We start from the raw sequence: 17,543 nt of genomic DNA on the forward strand, positions 1-17,543 counted from the left end.
GTATTTTGTAGTTATATTCATGTAGTTCCTGCGTGTATGTCGGTCAGTCAGTCAAAAAACAGTTATTATGTGCCTCCTATGTGCTAAGCACTGGAGATGAAAAGAAAAGCAAAACTCACAGTCTAATAGAGGAAGACAACACATATAAAGAAACCCAAAAGCAAGGGAGGGAGCTGAGGGTGACCAGTGGGATGGGGGAGTGGCAGCAAGTTAGCACGTTGACATTGTGCCCATGGTGATATTGTTGACCCCCTCCTTTGCGGAGGACCTAGGAGGAAATCTCTGTCCACCCTCCATCCTCTCCAGTCAGAGGGAAGGACCTCCCCCAGGAGGAGGATTGATTCCCTTTTGCAGGAAGATGGCTTTGTAGGGATAATTATGGAGTCCAGGAGAGCTTGGGAATGATGGGGGAAATGATTATCTTGGTAGCTTCCCAGTATTTTATCTATACCCGTGGTATTGTAAATGATTTTCTCTCTTTTCATGCTGGTCTATATTGGGTATTTTAAAAAAGATGTTGAAGATTAATGTGGATTTATTTTCTAATCTGTAACTGGTGAATTTATTGTTTCAGTCATTTTTTAGTTGACTCTTTTGGGTTCTCTTGGTACATTTCCCACCCAGCTGCCCTTCTCTGGACTTTATTACACATACCAGGAACCTCCTTTTCATGCAAGATCCCATCAGCCTTGCAGCTCACACCTCACCATTACCCTTTGCCCCTGGGGCCCGATTTCCCTATGATTGGAGAGGGTGGAGAGTGGAGAACAGAAATCTCCTCCTAGCCCCTTCATGTAAGGAAAATACCCAGGTTAGCCACGTCTTCATTTCCCCCATTGGATTGTGAGCTCTTTGAGGACCAGCAAGTGCTGTCTTTTTTCTTTCTTTACATCCTGGCACATAGTAACCTCTTAGTAAATGTTTATTAACAGACTGATTATACCATCATATTATTTATAAAAAAGTGATACTTTTGTTTCTTCTTTGCCTATGTTTATTCCCTCAACTTTTTTCTTTTATTGCTTTAGCTTTACTAACAAGTAACTGTTACAAGTGGTTTATAAGTTACAACTATTCGCAACAGTCACAACTATTTATAAGTAACTGTTCCTCCTCTTCCAGCTTGATTTAGTTGTTTTTTCTTTTGCTCATTAAAGGGGCCATTTCCTGAGTAGTTCTTAAAAAGGCCTATTCACTGAATGGGTGTTACCTGACCCTAAGTGAGTTCCTGAATAGGTCTTGGCCTAAAGGGCCCAAGGTCTCCTGTTGCATCCTGGGTCATCTCCAGTCATCCTAATGAATATCTGGTCACTGGATTCAGATGGCCCAGGAGGAGAAAGTGAGGCTGGTGACCTGCACAGCCCTCCTTTGCTCAAAACAAAACCAAGAACAAGTCATGTCATCATTTCTCTGATGTCATGGTCTTCTTCGAAAATGAAGATGAACACAACAACAACCCTTCACCCTTTCCTAACCCTCCCGCCCCACCATGAACTCTCTTCCTTTGAGACCACAGAGGTCAACTGTCCTTTGTTATTAGCCCTTGATTTGACCCCAGTGCATCCCACATACCTCTTTTTCTCTGCTCCCTACCCTTTTTGTGTACCCTACCATATTATAATGTAGTTTCACAAAAAAACACCAAGCAGATTCACTTGTGGACAGGGTGTCTTCTGTGTCTGTCTCATCTGCCCCTTCATTTTTTTCTCTACTAGATTTCTACTTTTATACATCTCCTTGTATATATTTAGAAAGAAGGGTTTTATTGATCTTTGTCTTGTCATTCTGTTGCTCTTTGCCTGCTATATTTATTAATTCCTCCTATATTTCTTTTATTTAGAATGTTTAAGAAGCAAATAATCACTTCAGTTCTGACGTTCTTTCTAAAAATGTTTCAAATTCCATCTATATTATTGAATGTCCATCTTTTTTCCTGATGCATCTCAGAAATTATAGGGTAGTTCACCCTGAGTTCCATTGTTCTTTTAAACACATAATTAATTACATTCCTTCTTATGTTTTCTAGTGGGTGCAGAATAATCTCACATTATTCAAAAGTCCTTTTTGTTGTATTTGAAGATCTTTCTCCTGATGGCTTGTGTTGATTTGTTAAATTTAAGTACTGTGTGTCCTAGAGTTTGCAGCATCAGGTTTTTTTCCGGAGGTTATTTGTGAATTCTTTCAATTGGATTTTGATTTTTTACATTTAGAAGTTTAGGGGCATCCTCTACTATTATTTCTTTCATTGTGGTGTTAATGTTTTTTTGTTATTGTGTTCTCCTGGAGACTTACAGACTTACTTATTTACAGTCCTTAGGTTGGAGATTAGTGCGTCTTGCTTTTCATAGTTAGCATATTTTTTGGAATACTACTGTTTTTTGCTTTTCTTCCAGATTGTCCTTCACTTCTGTGTCTTTATTTGTTTCTGTTGTTCTTTTTTGTCTTGGCCAGGCTTGTCATTGGAGATTCCAGTTTTTCTACTTTGCTTATCATTTTTGCTGTACAAGACATAAATTCTATTCTTAATTCTCATTTCTCTTTTAAACCTCTCAGGAATAGTGTATTCTGGTTCCATGTTCTCCTAAAATTCCAAAGGGTCTTCTGTTTTATCAAGTATTGGATCATTTTCCTTTGTTTTGCAGTATTTCTTCAACTCATTTACTAGATCTGGAAGCCTTCCTTCCAGAAGGCTTTCCTTCTGTTGTTACTGCTTTTCCTGTTGATCTGATTATATTCAAAATCTTTGAAGAAAGTCTGATCTCTGCCTCCCCCTCCCCCATTTTCCCTATTATTCTTTTTCTGACTCCCTTCCAATTGTGCTTTCTTTGTGAGTGATGGGCAATTCACAATTCACCAACCTAGATCTCTTCCCCAGCTGATTTTTGTGTGGTCAGATCTGACCCCAGTTGGATTCTGTGCTCTTTTCCTCAGGTTTGGTGGGGTGCTACATTCCCTCCACCCCATATAACATGTTCTGTCCTTATGACCCATCCCAGTCCCTCTGTTCTTCAGTTCTCTGACTCAGTTCCAGTAGTTAAGATCTTTGCAGCACTGTTTACAAACACACACACACACACGCACGCGCACACGCACGCAGTTCAGGACTTTGCAGTGCTGGTGCTATGAAATTGCAGACACTGGCATGCTTTAGTGTCTGTGTGGCCAAACTGGTTGTTGTGGCCAGCATAAGACTTTCCCAAACTGAAACCAGGATCTCCTGAGCACTGAAAAGAGGGATGCAAAATGGAGTGTTGGAGTAGTTTTTGTTGTAAATCTGTATTGTCCTTTCTTAGTGTGGGAGGGGTGCTGAGTGAGCTCAATGTCAGTAAGCCTCAGGTCATGTGTGTGTGTGTTGGCTTTCTGTTTGTTTGTTAAACCTTCCTTTGAATTCTGGGCATCTTAGACGTTGGAGACAGCTGAGTTTACTTTATCTTTGGCACATCATGGGGATTAAAGAAAATGTCTAGTTCTCCATCTTGTTGCTCATGTGACCTGGAAGTTACCATCTTGACATGTTAAAGTATTGTGATGAATCTTAAGAAGATGAAATTTAATTGAAGATATAAAGTCTTCCATTTGAGTTTAAATTGATTAATTTTGTAATACATGATGGCAGGTGTTGTTAGAAAGCATTCTGAAAAAGGGGTGTGTGTGTGGGGGGGGTTTGTGTGTGTGTGTATGTTTACATGTACAGAAAGGCTCATATATTAAAGGTTGGAAGGGATCTAAGAGATCTTTTAGTATAACTCTGTTGTTTTATAGATAAGGAATTTGAGATCAAGAGAGTGAAAGGATTTACCATAAGTTGAATGAACACTGGGAATCAGAAAGTGGCAAAGCTGAGAATGGAATCTGTGTGTCCACATCCAGGGCTATTGAATCATACTGACTCCTAGGTCACAAAACTGAGCTGCTTAGGCACATTACAATATGTTATATACTCTCCATTGGTCTGTCTGCAGCTAGATCATCCTTTTATTCCTCCCTAAATGATTTCCTTTTGTTCCCCACAAAAGCTATTCTAAAAATGTCCTCCTTAAGCCTCTCACAACTTCCTTCTCCACCACTTGCTCAGCTGAGGACCTTGCCTCTTGTTTTACCAATGAAAATTAAAGCCACTAGTAGAGTTCCTCCTTTCTTCAACTTAAAACCCTTAGACAAAAATAACCCCCTCCTCTACTTCTCTGTTTCTCCAGTGTCAGATCAGGAGATGGCCAACTCCTGTCCCTGTGCCTTTGACTCCATTTCTTCCTTTTCTAGGCCTGTCCACTAAGTCAGGCAAAGATCAGTTGGAGGAACTCTATTTTCCTCCTAAAGAAGACTTGGGAGTGAGCATGATAGTTGTTTAAAGTATTTGTAGGAATAGTTTTGGGGAAATTTTAGATTTATTCTTCTTAGTCCCCTAAGAGCAAAAGTAGAAGTAGCTGTTGAATTTTAAGAGGAACACTTTAGATTTGAGGAATGGAAAACCTTCCTTAAAATTAAGTTGAGCAAAACCAGCTGGGTTTCCTGGAGTGATAGTTGGTTCCCCCTCACTGACATGTTCTTAAGCAGATAGTCCTTACCTAGTATGATCTAAATAGGATTCCTCTTTTTGATACAGGTTGTACTATGTAGCCTCAGACATCCCTTTCTACTCTGAAATCCTTTGAATTATGTTTCTGACACTTAATTAGATATATATGACTCTGATCAAGTCATTTATCACAGTTCTCTAAACTTGTTTTGTCATCTGTAAAATAAGAACAATACTTGTACTACCTGACTCACAGGGTTATTGGATTATAAACTTTATAAAGTTAGTGTGAATCATTGTTAACAATAATAATTAAAATTACCTTCAAAAAGAGATCCCTCTGACTAGTAAAGTGAATAACTGATTAATAATAATTCATAAATTTGCAATAATCAAAAGTGTTCTCTTGGAGTAAGTTATTTTTATGATCATTGTTTCTAAGGAGGTGTGGGATGTGAACCTGACAGTCAGGAATTGCAAGACACATTAAAGCTTTTGTAAGTAGAAAGGAGGCAGCATGACATATACATATACTGCTGAATTTGGTATCAGAAAAACCTGGGTTTGAATTTTGACCCTGCCACTTACTGTGAGGCAGCAATCATAAAAATTTGTTAGTTGTGAAGCAGCAAACAATAGATTAGCTTGACTAGGATAGAGGGAATAAATTCAAGATTAAGAAGACCTGAGGCTTGTGAACTGTTAGGTTTATATGTACATGATGGAGGATGGTGAATATTATGAGTTTTGGATTATAGAATCATATATTTAGAGCTATAAGGAACCTTAGAGATCATCTAGTCTAACCTTTTTTTATTTTACTGGCCTGTAAGTAAGGCCTGGAGAGGTGGCTTGTCCAACATCACACATTAAGGAGCGGAAAGGAGATCATCTGATTCCAAATGCATTATTCTCTTTAACTTGGGGAGTAATTCACTCTGGCGGTGGGAATTAGTCTGAGTGATATTTGGGCATGGGCGGGTAAGGAGAGTGTGTGTTTAGGTACTCTCATTTTAGCTGATGACTGTAATCATATAGTCTCTGTTTTGTTGTTAACTTAGTGTTTAGAAGTTGACTACAGGCTACACTTTTTTCCTTGGTCTAAGAGCCATAAAAAGCAACAGTAAATTAAAGTTTTAAACTTGCAACCTTATTACCAATATGACTTTTAGAACCTTACTCAAGATTAGGAAATCCTCACTGTCCATAATAAAACATTGAAACAAAAGCACTTACTAAGGATTATTATTGTTATTTTAATCGATGGTCTTTCTTAGGAGAAAAACATTATCCCCAATAATGTAATTCAGATATTTAAATGAGGTTTTCAGTAACTGTCAGATGTTTTAATTGTTTTTTTTATTTTTACATCATTTTTTGATATAGACCCTACCAATTCCCAGTGAGCATCCTTTTTAAAGAAAACCAGTGAACTGAAGCAATCAATACAGCAACCACATCTAATAATGTTTGTAACATTTCTAACCTACAGTACCTGCTTGTTTATTGACCAGAGGGAGGTGGGTTTCATAATAATAATAACAGCTAGCTTTTATAAGGTTTGCAAAATAATTTACAGATACATTATCTCTTGATTCTACAACCTCCCTGGAAGGTAGTTGCTATTATTATCCTCCTTTTTACAGATGAAAAAACTGAGTCTGAGAGAAGGAAAGTTGACTTAACCAAGACCACAGAGCTAAGTAAGTGTCTGAGGCAGAATTTGAACACATATCATATTGGTATCAGGTACAGCCTTAGCCATCCGGTGTGCTGTTCTTCAGGGCCAACACTGATGCATTACAGTCACTCAGAAGTTGTCTTTGTTTCAGTATTGTTTTCCTATGTGCTGTTGTAGTTATTGTGGCAATTGTGTGTTCTTCTAACTTTACCCTCCTTCAGTTCAAATGACTTTTTCTGCATTCCTCTGAATTTCTGTTTGGTAATTTATTTTTACAATGCAATGATATTCATATACCAGTTTGATTTTAATCATTCTGCATGATAGGCACCTATTTTATTTCCACTTTTTTTACTACCACAAAAAATTTCACTCTATTTATTCTGATGCATCTAGCACCTTTCTTTTTATCTTTAAACTCATTAGTGTACAGCAAGTAGTAAGATATGTGGATCAAAGATTCCCCCCCATTCAGTTTAATGATTTTGCTTGCTTATTTCTAAAGAACTTTCCAAAATAATTAGCTACCAGTAGTCTAGTAGTATGCCTGTCTTCCAACAGCACATCCAACATTGATTATTTTGCTCTTATATCATATTTGATGGGGGTTTTTTGGGAGTGGGGATAACGTAAAACTCAATAGCTATTCTGATAATCTTTTGTGTAGTTGTTGAAAATTTGCCATTCTCCTTTTGAAAACTTTTTTATATTTTCTGACCACGTGTCTTTTGGAGAAAGGCTCCCTGCTTAAGTGTTTCTATCAGTTACCTACATATCTTGAATACTCGACTTTTATTAGAGACAATTTCTGCACATATTTTTCCCTACTCAACTGTCCTTTAGTCTAGTTTTATCCATTTTGTTTGTGCAAAAGCTTTTAATATTTTATATCATCAAAATTCTATTTTCTCTTTGTGATTACGTCTTTCCCTTGCTTTGGGTAAAAATCCTCTCTCAAGTATAGTTTTAAGGGGTATATCTTAACACTGCTTCTTTTAAAAATAAATTATCTTTTATATATGCATTTGTAACTTGTGGTATATGAGATAGGATGCTGGCCTAAATCTGTAATTGTTGAATTAGAGTCCTTCCTCTTTTAACTTATTTTTAGATTTATCATACTGGACTACTGTGTTTGTTTGTAGTTCTTCCTGATCCTGCACCATTAATATGCTTTTTAAAATGATAGTAAATGAATGAAAAAGCATGAAGTGCATACTATATGCCATGAACTGTGCTAAGTATTGAGGATATGGCTAAAAATAAAAGCAAGCAAGTCAGTTCCTCTGGACTCAGATTCTTGTGAGGGAAGACAGCAGATAAAGGGGAGTTACTAGTGGGAGACTGAGACTGGGCCAGGAGGTGGTACAGGATCCTAGTTCTAGGTAACATCTATCAAAAGCTCCCTTTTCAGAGACCAGGGCTCTTGATACAGATTTTGAGTCCCAGAGAGAAGAGGAGGAGGAGGATGGCCAAGAGTCTCTGTAGGCCTTATTGTGAAATGTCCAGGAGGTGACCATTTAACCCACTGATAGTTTTGATGAATCACTGAACTCTTCTTGTGGGTATGTTTACCTGAAATATTTTTACTTTAAGTCTGTGAAAATTATGCATACACCTTAGCCCAAAGATTTATAATTGAAAGGCCTAAAATCCACTCCCTTCCCCCAAATACTACATTTAATTCACTTACCTAAAACATAAGAGTAGTGGTAAAAGAATGCCGCTAATTTTTAATACTTTGTTAAGCGTAGTCTTTTCTTTGATAAATGATAAGTTCTACGAATCTTGGTTTTTCTTCGGTATAGCATAGGCACATAAATGTCAATATTTTATTATTTTATATTTAATTTAGGACTAATCTGGTCAGAAAGCCGGGTATTACACGTGCTACATATTATGCTGGTAAAATTTGTGTTTTATTTTGTTTTTCCTGTAGGGGGATGCTCGAAACCTTCTACTTCCTGAGAATGTGAGCACTGGCCAAAAATTAGACTTTTCAGACACAGTGGTGCAACAGAAATTGGATGACATCAAGGATCGTATCAAAAGAGAAATAAGGAAAGAACTGAAAATAAAAGAAGGAGCTGAAAATCTCAGGAAGGTCACAACGGACAAAAAAAATTTGGCATATGTGGACAACATTTTGAAAAAATCAAATAAAAAATTAGAAGAATTACATCATAAACTACAGGAATTAAATGCCCATATTGTTGTAACAGATCCAGAAGATCTTACAGGTATTATACATAACTTGAAATATTTCCTAAATGTATATCAGATAAATTTTACTTAAGAAAGTTAGTGATCATTAATTTGTAGCTGCAGAGCTATGAAATTGTGGTAAATTTTGCTTTCAGATATTCAACAGGCAGTTAGATTACTATGTATTAGAGAGCTATGCTATGTCCTGAACGTACAAAAATTAAATAAGATACATTCTTGCTGTCAAGTGATTATAATTTAGTACTAATCTGATTGTTTAAATCTCTTTTTAAAAGTACAATGAGCTAAGATGTGACATGTTTTCTTTCTCATGTGTAACTGAGGTTAGAGTTTTTTAGTAAATATTTCTGTTCCATTAAAAGTGCTTCCTGCATCATTTGCACATTTGGAGGGGCCAGGGTTTTATGAAAGAGACTATAAGCTAAAAGAAATCTTTTTAATCTCTATGAAATAAAATTTGAGCCTTAGAACAAATGTAATATATTGCAAAGCCCAGTATTTTTTTTATTTCAAAGCTACTGAAAAGACTTTCAATATTCAGGTCCCTCTTAAAGTTCATTTTCAGCATGTTTTTGTGTTAAATTTTGAAAACTATAGGATTGCACGTTGTAAGAATAATGGAATTGTAGACCTCTATAGGACTTTTGAGATTCAGAGAAATTATGAACCTAAGATCACACTGCACATTAGTGGCCAACCTGGATCCAGAAGGAAAGTCTTTTGTTTCATAGGGCACTGTTTTCACTACATTTTCAGCAATTGACATTACAAATAAAAGTTTATATTGTGAAAATATTACTTTTAACTATAACATATAAACCTAGAAAATAGTCTAATCAACTTTTTGGCAAGAGAGGGGGGAGTTAAGGTAGGGCAATCACATTATTCAGGAGAGGCAGGATAGGAGCAGTAGATAGAAAGAGCCAGGGTGACCTGGGTTCAAGTCCCACTTTAGACAGGTCTTTTAACTTCTCAGTATTCCAAATAACTCTAGAACTTTTGGGGAATGGATTTACTCTGCCATGATTTGTCTCTGAAAGGCCAGTCCAGATGGTCATTATTACCAGTGGAGAGAAGAGGGACAGCACTAGGGTAGATGGTTAGAAGGGATGGAGAGAGTGTTTATGACATTAAAGCTTTGTCACATAAGACTTCACAAACGGCATATCTTCAGTTTCTTCTAACAAACAGTAGTCTATGCAGATTGTGAAGCGTTACTGTAATGTGCATGATATACTGTCTTTTCTTTAAATAATTCTTAATGTGCTCATAGAAAATAACGAATTTTAAATCTGCAAAGAACATTGGAGGATCAGAACTTAATCTCCCCTTTTACAGAAGAAAACACTGAGGTGCAGAATGGTGAAATGGTTTTGCCTTTATTTCATGGTAAAGCTGAGACCAGAACCCTCTGTCCTTAGGCCCTTCCCAGAGCATTTGAGTAATCCCACATGGCTGCAAAGATAGCTATGACTGTCCATACTTCCTATTTCTATCTTAGCCACCAATGACATTGAGAAATACTAATATTGTGAATTTTATTCCCAAAACACATCACCTCAGAAAATGAGATTGAGAATGCAGTTGACATGTTCTGTCAATGTTGCCCTCATAATAGAGATCAGTATTAATTTTTTTTCTATTTAATTTAGTTTTAATTTAATTAATTTAACTTTTAACATTCATTTTCACAAAATTTTGGGTTCCAAATTTTCTCCCCATTTGTCCCCTCCCCCCACCCCCAAACATTGAGCATTCTAATTGCCCCTATCACCAATCTGCCCTCTCTTCTATCATCCCTCCCTTCCCTTGTCCCCATCTTCTCTTTTGTCCTGTAGGGCCAGATAACTTTTCTATACCCCTTTACCTGTATTTTTTATTTCCTAGTAGCAAGAACAGTACTCGACAGTTGTTCCTAATACTTTGAGTTCCAACTTCTCTTCATCCCTCCCTCCCCACCCGTTCCCTTTGGAAGGCAAGCAATTCAATATAGGCCATATCTGTGTAGTTTTGCAAATGACTTCCATAATAGTCGTGTTGTGTAAGACTAACTATATTTCCCTCCATCCTATCCTGCCCCCCATTGCTTCTATTCTCTCATTTGATCTTGTCCCTCCCCAAGAGTGTTGACTTCAAATTGCTCCCTCCTCCCATTGCCCTGCCTTCCATCCTCCCTCCTACCCTGCTTATCCCCTTCTCCCTCAGTTTCCTGTATTGTAAGATAGGTTTTCATACCAAAATGAGTGTGCATTTTATTCCTTCCTTTAGTGGAATGTGATGAGAGTAAACTTCATGTTATTCTCTCACCTCCCTTCTTTTTCCCTCCACTAAAAAATCTTTTGCTTGCCTCTTTTATGGGAGATAATTTGCCCCATTCCATTTCTCCCTTTCTCCTCCCAATATATTTCTCTCTCACCGCTTAATTTCATTTTTTTAAGATATGATCCCATCCTTTTCAATTCACTCTGTGCTCTCTGTCTGTCTGTGTGTGTGCATGTGTGTGTGTGTGTAATCCCACCCACTACCCAGATACTGAAAAGTTTCAAGAGTTATAAATATTGTCTTTCCATGTAGGAATGTAAACAGTTGAACTTTAGTGAGTCCCTTATGACTTCTCTTTACTGTTTACCTTTTCATGCTTCTCTTCTTCTTGTGTTTGAAAGTCAGATTTTCTTTTCAGCTCTGGTCTTTTCATCAAGAATGCTTGAAAGTCCTCTATTTCATTGAAAGACCAATTTTTCCCCTGAAGTATTATACTCAGTTTTGCTGGGTAGGTGATTCTTGGTTTTAGTCCTAGTTCCTTTGACTTCTGGAATATCCTGTTCCACGCCCTTTGATCCCTTAATGTAGAAGCTGCTAGATCTTGTGTTATCCTGATTGTATTTCCACAATACTTGAATTGTTTCTTTCTAGCTGCTTGCAGTATTTTCTCCTTGACCTGGGAACTCTGGAATTTGGCCACAATGTTCCTAGGAGTTTCTCTTTTTGGATCTCTTTCAGACGGTGATCTGTGGATTCCTTGAATACTTATTTTGCCCTCTGGCTCTAGAATCTCAGGGCAGTTTTGCTTGATAATTTCATGAAAGATGATGTCTAGGCTCTTTTTTTGATGATGGGTTTCAGGTAGGCCTGTAATTTTTAAATTGTCTCTGCTGGATCTATTTTCCAGGTCAGTTGTTTTTCCAATGAGATATTTCACATTATGTTCCATTTTTTCATTCTTTTGGTTTTGTTTTGTGATTTCTTGGTTTCTCATAAAGTCATTAGCCTCCATCTGTTCCATTGTAATTTTGAAAGAACTATTTTTTTCAGTGAGCTTTTGAACCTCCTCTTCCATTTGGCTGATTCTGCTTTTGAAAGCATTCTTCTCCTCATTGGCTTTTTGAACCTCTTTTGCCAATAGAGTTAGCCTATTTTTCAAGGTGTTATTTTCTTCAGCATTTTTTTGGGTCTCCTTTAGCAGGGTGTTTACTTGTTTTTTATGCTTTACTTGCATGTCTCTCATTTCTCTTCCCAGTTTTTCCTCCACCTCTCTAACTTGATTTTCAAAATCCTTTTTGAGCTTTTCCATGGCCTGAGCCCATTGAGTGGGCTGGGATACAGAAGCCTTGACTTCTGTGTCTTTCCCTGATGGTAAGCATTGTTCTTCCTCATTAGAAAGGAAGGGAGGAAATACCTGTTCCCCAAGAAAGTAACCTTCTATAGTCTTATTTTTTTTCCCTTTTCTGGGCATTTTCCCAGCCAGTGACTTGACTACTGAGTCTTCTTTCCACTCCTACCTCGCCTCCAGTTCTGCCCAGCCAGCACTTGGGGTCAGAGATTCAAATGCTGCTTCCCAACCTCAGGGCTTTGGGTGGGGGCGGGGCTGCTATTCAGTGTGAGATTAAGGTCAGGTGCTCAGGTGGGAGCAGGGCCACCACACTCCCTGAGGGGGTTTATGTGGAGACCTTCAACAATGAATCCGGGCTCCTGCCTGCTTGGGGAGCCCCAGTCTGCTACTGTCTCTGCTGCTGCCTCCCGAGGGGGCCTGAGTTATGGGGGCACCCCACTCCCCTCTCGGCAAGCCAAGAAGACCCTCTCACCAACCTTTGGGGCCCGTGGGTGGAGGGACCCACGTGGCCGCTGGAGATTCTGTCCCTGAAGCCTGCTCGGATCCGCTTCTCTCGGTGCGGTGGGGCCAAGGCAGGGCTGGGCTCGGCTCCGTGTCCGTAGTGCAACGGACCTTTTACAAGAGGTTTTCAGGACTCTCTGGAACAGAAATCTCGTCTGTTCCCTTGTTCTGTGGCTTCTGCTGCTCCAGAATTTGTTGGGAGTTCTTTTTTACAGATATTTTATGGGCTGTGGGTTCGGAGCTAGCGTATGTGTGTCTTTGTACTCCACCATCTTGGCTCTGCGCCCCCCCACCCCCCACCCCCCACCCTGTGCTTTAAAAAGATCAGAAAAACTGGTTTCTTTTGCACGTTTTGCTCCCAGAGCTAACTACATGACATCTGGGGGGTGGAAATCTCCTTGATATTTCCATGGCATGACAACATTCTATAGGAACATGAGTTCCCTAGTTATTATACTTACTTTATACAGGAATGTAGAAATATTATCAAGCAAGTAAATGTTAAGGGTGAGCTTTATTCTTCTACTTTAAAGCCTGTTCCCAATGAAAACATGTTAGATATTGAAAGATCTATCCCTTCCAAAGAAATCACTCTTGGTACTTTCATTCTGATTCTTAAGATTACTGAAGCCAGTGGTGTGTGATATCTCTGGGTTTATTTGGATGAATATGCTTGTGGACCAAGACTGAGTTAAAGTGATGTTCCTTGGCATTGCTGAATATTCCTGGGAATAGATCTTACTGGGTTTTAGCGAATTTGGTACATTTGAGGGATGTGTACTGTTGTAAATAGCAAGAGTTAGCTTTACCAGCTTATTTTATTCTGTTTTATTATCTATAATGCTGTTGGCTGACCAGAATGAGCTAAATTGGCTAGATATGATTTGGTGGGGATCCTTGGGGCAGCCAGCAGGTACTGATGGGTGCTGTTCAGAAGGGTAACTGTGAGTTAGGAATCAAAGTATGCAGGTGTGGTAGCAAGAGCTGATATTTGCAGGGGAAGCATTTGGTCAGGCAGCTAGAAGAAGATGAGGGTTGGGGGAGATATGTCTGATCTGGTAATGTAACAAGTAAAGCAGAGCTTCTCACTGGGATGAACCAGGTTGTTGAATGAGAACAAATACAGGCTTAATTAGTCAAACAGGTTATGATCAGATACAGGAAGAATGACAGAGCAGGGTAGTACTAATATATACTGATATAATATATAACATATATATACTATCTGCTTAGGTGTGAAATGTCTAGAATAATCTTTCTTTGTAAAGGACAGCTAATTTAAGAGGATGGCCGTGTGCTTGTAAACTGAAATCGTCCCTGGAATGAATAATGTGGCCCATTAAGGGACTCAGTCTACTGAGGTAATTCAAGCATATCTAAGGTGGAATTTTAGCCTTCCTCTTCCTTAGATCTCCTGAGTTTTGTAGCAGGGATATATATAATATATATATATGTATATATATATATACAGAGAGAGAGAGAGAGAGAGAGAGAGCGCGAGCGCGCATGTGTGCTAGGTCGCAGTGTACACTGTCCTCCCCATCCTCAGGATTCCCATCATTCAGTTTGCTTGCATTAGGGATGCTGAGGGATAAGTTGACATTCTAGTAATTTTATATGAGATAATTCAATTAATGATCATGGTGATAACAACTCACAATTTTATAGCACTTTAAAACTTAGAAAGCAAACTACAGTATACTACTGAATGTATTATTATAAGAAATCTTATCTGGACAAATTTCACAGTCTATCCAAGGCCTGGGAAGCATCATTCAAGATCGTTCATGGAGCTGTTCACCTTCTAAAACATAGTGTTCACAGGCCAACATGTGGTGTCTGGAATAGTACTGAAGTTTTTTTAAAAACTACATATACTTGGGGGAAAGGAACACAAAATTTTTTTTTCCTCTAACATAGCTCTTTGACCTCTATTCTTTCCCCTGCAGATTCCAATCTCATCTTAGTCCCAGGTACAACTCTTCGAAGTCTCTATCCAGGTTTCTCATTCTCACTCATGCTAGCGTATCAAAAGATACTCGCATGTAACTTGAACCACCACTATGAGAGAAGAGATGCTCTGGCTAGAATCAAAGCCATGGCTATTAACTTGGCTAAGCTAAGGTGGGAAATTAAGAGATATTATAGTTACATCTCATCCTGCACATCCATCCACACGTCCATATTAATATTCAAGCCTACCAGTGCGCCTACCTTGTCATACCAAAGCCAGATTTTCCTTCTTATTATACAGGGTAAAAATAGGAAATTTATGACATCCATAATGCTCCAAGTATGTATGTTACTTGAAGATCTGTAGATCCTTTTAAAAGATTTTAAGGACCATATTTAGCAGTAAAATTGTTCAAACTCTTTACCCAGTTTCATCAATGGTGTCTCCCAAGTCCAGTTCAAATTATATGTTAAAATTATTAAGTGCTTAGGAGTTCAGAGCAGGGAAAGATCCTGTCAGATTAGGATGATAAGGAAAAGTTTCACACACAAAAAATTATACTTAAACTGGGTTGTAAATAGTAATTTGGATTTGGTCAGGTGAAATGAAGGGAGGGTATTCTAGGGGTATCTTAGATTAATGGAATGGTATGGACACAAGAATGCAGGTAGGAAAGTACAAAATAAATTTAGGTAGGAAATCACAAATGAACAGACTGGAGCACAGAGGCAGTGTCAGCAGCAGGTAGGTAGAGGTGAGCTTCCAAAGGGCCTTGAATGCCAGGCTAAGGAGATTGAGCTTTGTGTGTGTGCAGTGGGGAGCCATTGATATTTTTTAATCCATGGAATACAGTCAAGTTGATAATTCAGAAAAATTGATCTGTTTACAGAGGTTCTTAACTCTGGAGTCTGTGAACTTCTTATTTTATAACTATTTCACATTATAATTGGTTTCCTTTGTAGTCTTGTGTATTTTATTTTTTTAAAAAATCAATTTTAAGAAGGTCAGTAGGTCAAAGGTGGTAACTGGTTTAAGCACAGAAAAGCTTAAGAAAACTTATGCTAGTTTATGCTGGTTGAACCATAAAGAGAAGAGAATGGAAGCAGAGAGTCTCAAGTACAACCCTAATATAATAATTCAGATGTGTTATAAATAGATATTAAGGAACTGAATACAAGATCATACTGCAAAGGTGTGGTAATTGATTGGATGTCAGGAGTCAAGGAGAAGTAAAAAGTGACTCTTTAAAATTTAGAGCCACCATGATTAGAAATGATGGAGCCATTGACAGGAAGGAAAATCAACAAAAAGATTTTTTGGGGGAGGGAAAAATGTTTGGATTTAGACGTTTTTGAATTTGAAGTGCTGGTGGCACATTCAGGAGGAAATAGACATTGAGAAGTTGAAAATGTGACATTAGAAGTCAAATAAGAGGCTAGACTTAGATTAACTTTCTACACTGAGGTGATATTTGAGTAATAGAAGTAGAGCTCTCCAGTGGAAAGTAAATATATATAGAGAAAAGGAAGCAGGGATGAAAGGAATATTTGCTGTCACCAGCTTCCCAAGTTTCATTTCCATCCCTCACCTCATCCCTTTGCTAATGCAGTCATTTCTGCTGTAATGCTTATTTCAAAAATGTGAATTTATTTCAACATGATTACTATGTTAGAGAACACTTTGATCATAACTCCAGTTTTGGTTTGCACATGCACAATTTCCTCATTGAGAATACAGAAAACTATACCACTTCATAATAGTTGATGGACTCCAAACCTCCTGATGCTCCTTCCACAAGCAAACTTTAGGTCTTATTTTTTCTTTTAAGGTTAAGTGCCACATCTTCTGCTATAGTAGGCGCTGTGGACAGAGGAAGGCTAGCCCAGATTCCTCCCCATGAGCACCTTTCCCCATGGGGGCCATTTGTCAGGCCAGGGCATATCAGATTGCAAGTGAAGACCTCAAAGCCGCCACTATTTATTTTAGTATTTATGTATTTCTTAACAATTTAGCATGTATAAAACTGCACCATTTTTGTTGGGCTCCTATTTTTTTTATGTCATTGATGAAGTTTTGGAGTGTTGTGCCCCAACCCCATGTTCCCTGTAACCCCTGTGGCTTTTATTGTGTGATTTTGGAGTAGTAAGCTGCCTTTTGGGAATGGCCATGTTGAGTTACACTGCCCTTTAATACCAGCAGGCTGTAGACTTTAGCCTCTAGAAGCTTGGAATAGCACCCCAGAGTGGACATCAGCTAAATATGCCTGCTGTAAATAGTATTCCATTCCTCAGCTTTGCTCCTTTGTACAAGTGATGCCCCATGTCTGGAATTCCTTCCTTCCTCCTTTTCATCTCATAAAATCCCTAGCTTCCTTGAAGTACAGGTTGGGTTCCACCTTTTTCAGTCAGTCAACAAGCATTTATTAAGTGCTTACTATGGGCCAGGAATTAGGCTGAGAGCACTGGGGATACCGAACCTGCTTCCCATCCAACCCCCAAAAAAGGAAAAATAAAGTCCCTGTCTTCAAAGGGTTTACATTTTAATGAGGATTGCTACATACAAAACAGGTCTGTAAATACAAGCTAGACAAAAAAATAACTGAAAGGTACTCTCTGAGAACAGGAACTAGGGGATGGGGTCCAGGAAAGGATGTGGAAGGTAGTATTTGAGATGAATCTTGAAGCTAGTAGGGAGAGGGGAGAAAGAAGATTCCAGGCATCAGGGACAGCCATTGAAAGGCATAGAGTGGGGAGATGTGCAGGAAGGCCAGTGTCACTGAGCCATAGAGTGCTTAGAGGGGAGTAAAATGGAAGAAGACTCAAAAAGAAGGTAGCAAGGGGCCAGGTTTGGAAGGTGGAAAGGGAAATAAGTGTTTGTGATATCCTTAGTTAGAACTCAATATATTTTCCTTTTAGAAATACTCTTATAAAAGTTATTTATTCTTATGTTTATTTAGGAGTAAAGACCCTACAACATCTATCCTATCTTCCATCTTGTTATAGAAGTAGAATTATAGAAAAGTGGCATTTTCTACAATATTCCTGAGTCTCCCAGT

The 17,543-nt window shown here is 38.3% G+C and overlaps 1 protein-coding gene across 3 annotated transcripts in view; it reads left to right on the forward strand.

The window, feature by feature from the left end:
• PKN2 (protein kinase N2) overlaps nt 1-17,543 on the forward strand; it is a 166,088-nt gene that overhangs the window by 68,676 nt on the left and 79,869 nt on the right. For 2 of the 3 annotated variants that reach the window (XM_072648978.1, XM_072648980.1), the window contains one exon: nt 8,137-8,437. The gene's annotated coding sequence lies outside the window, so the exon portion shown is untranslated. Of the gene's footprint in view, nt 1-6,162; nt 6,220-8,136; nt 8,438-17,543 lie in introns of all 3 variants that reach the window. The other variant, XM_072648979.1, reaches the window with a different exon arrangement.

This window comes from Notamacropus eugenii, chromosome 2, assembly GCF_028372415.1.
Source record: "Notamacropus eugenii isolate mMacEug1 chromosome 2, mMacEug1.pri_v2, whole genome shotgun sequence".
Taxonomy (NCBI): domain Eukaryota; kingdom Metazoa; phylum Chordata; class Mammalia; order Diprotodontia; family Macropodidae; genus Notamacropus; species Notamacropus eugenii.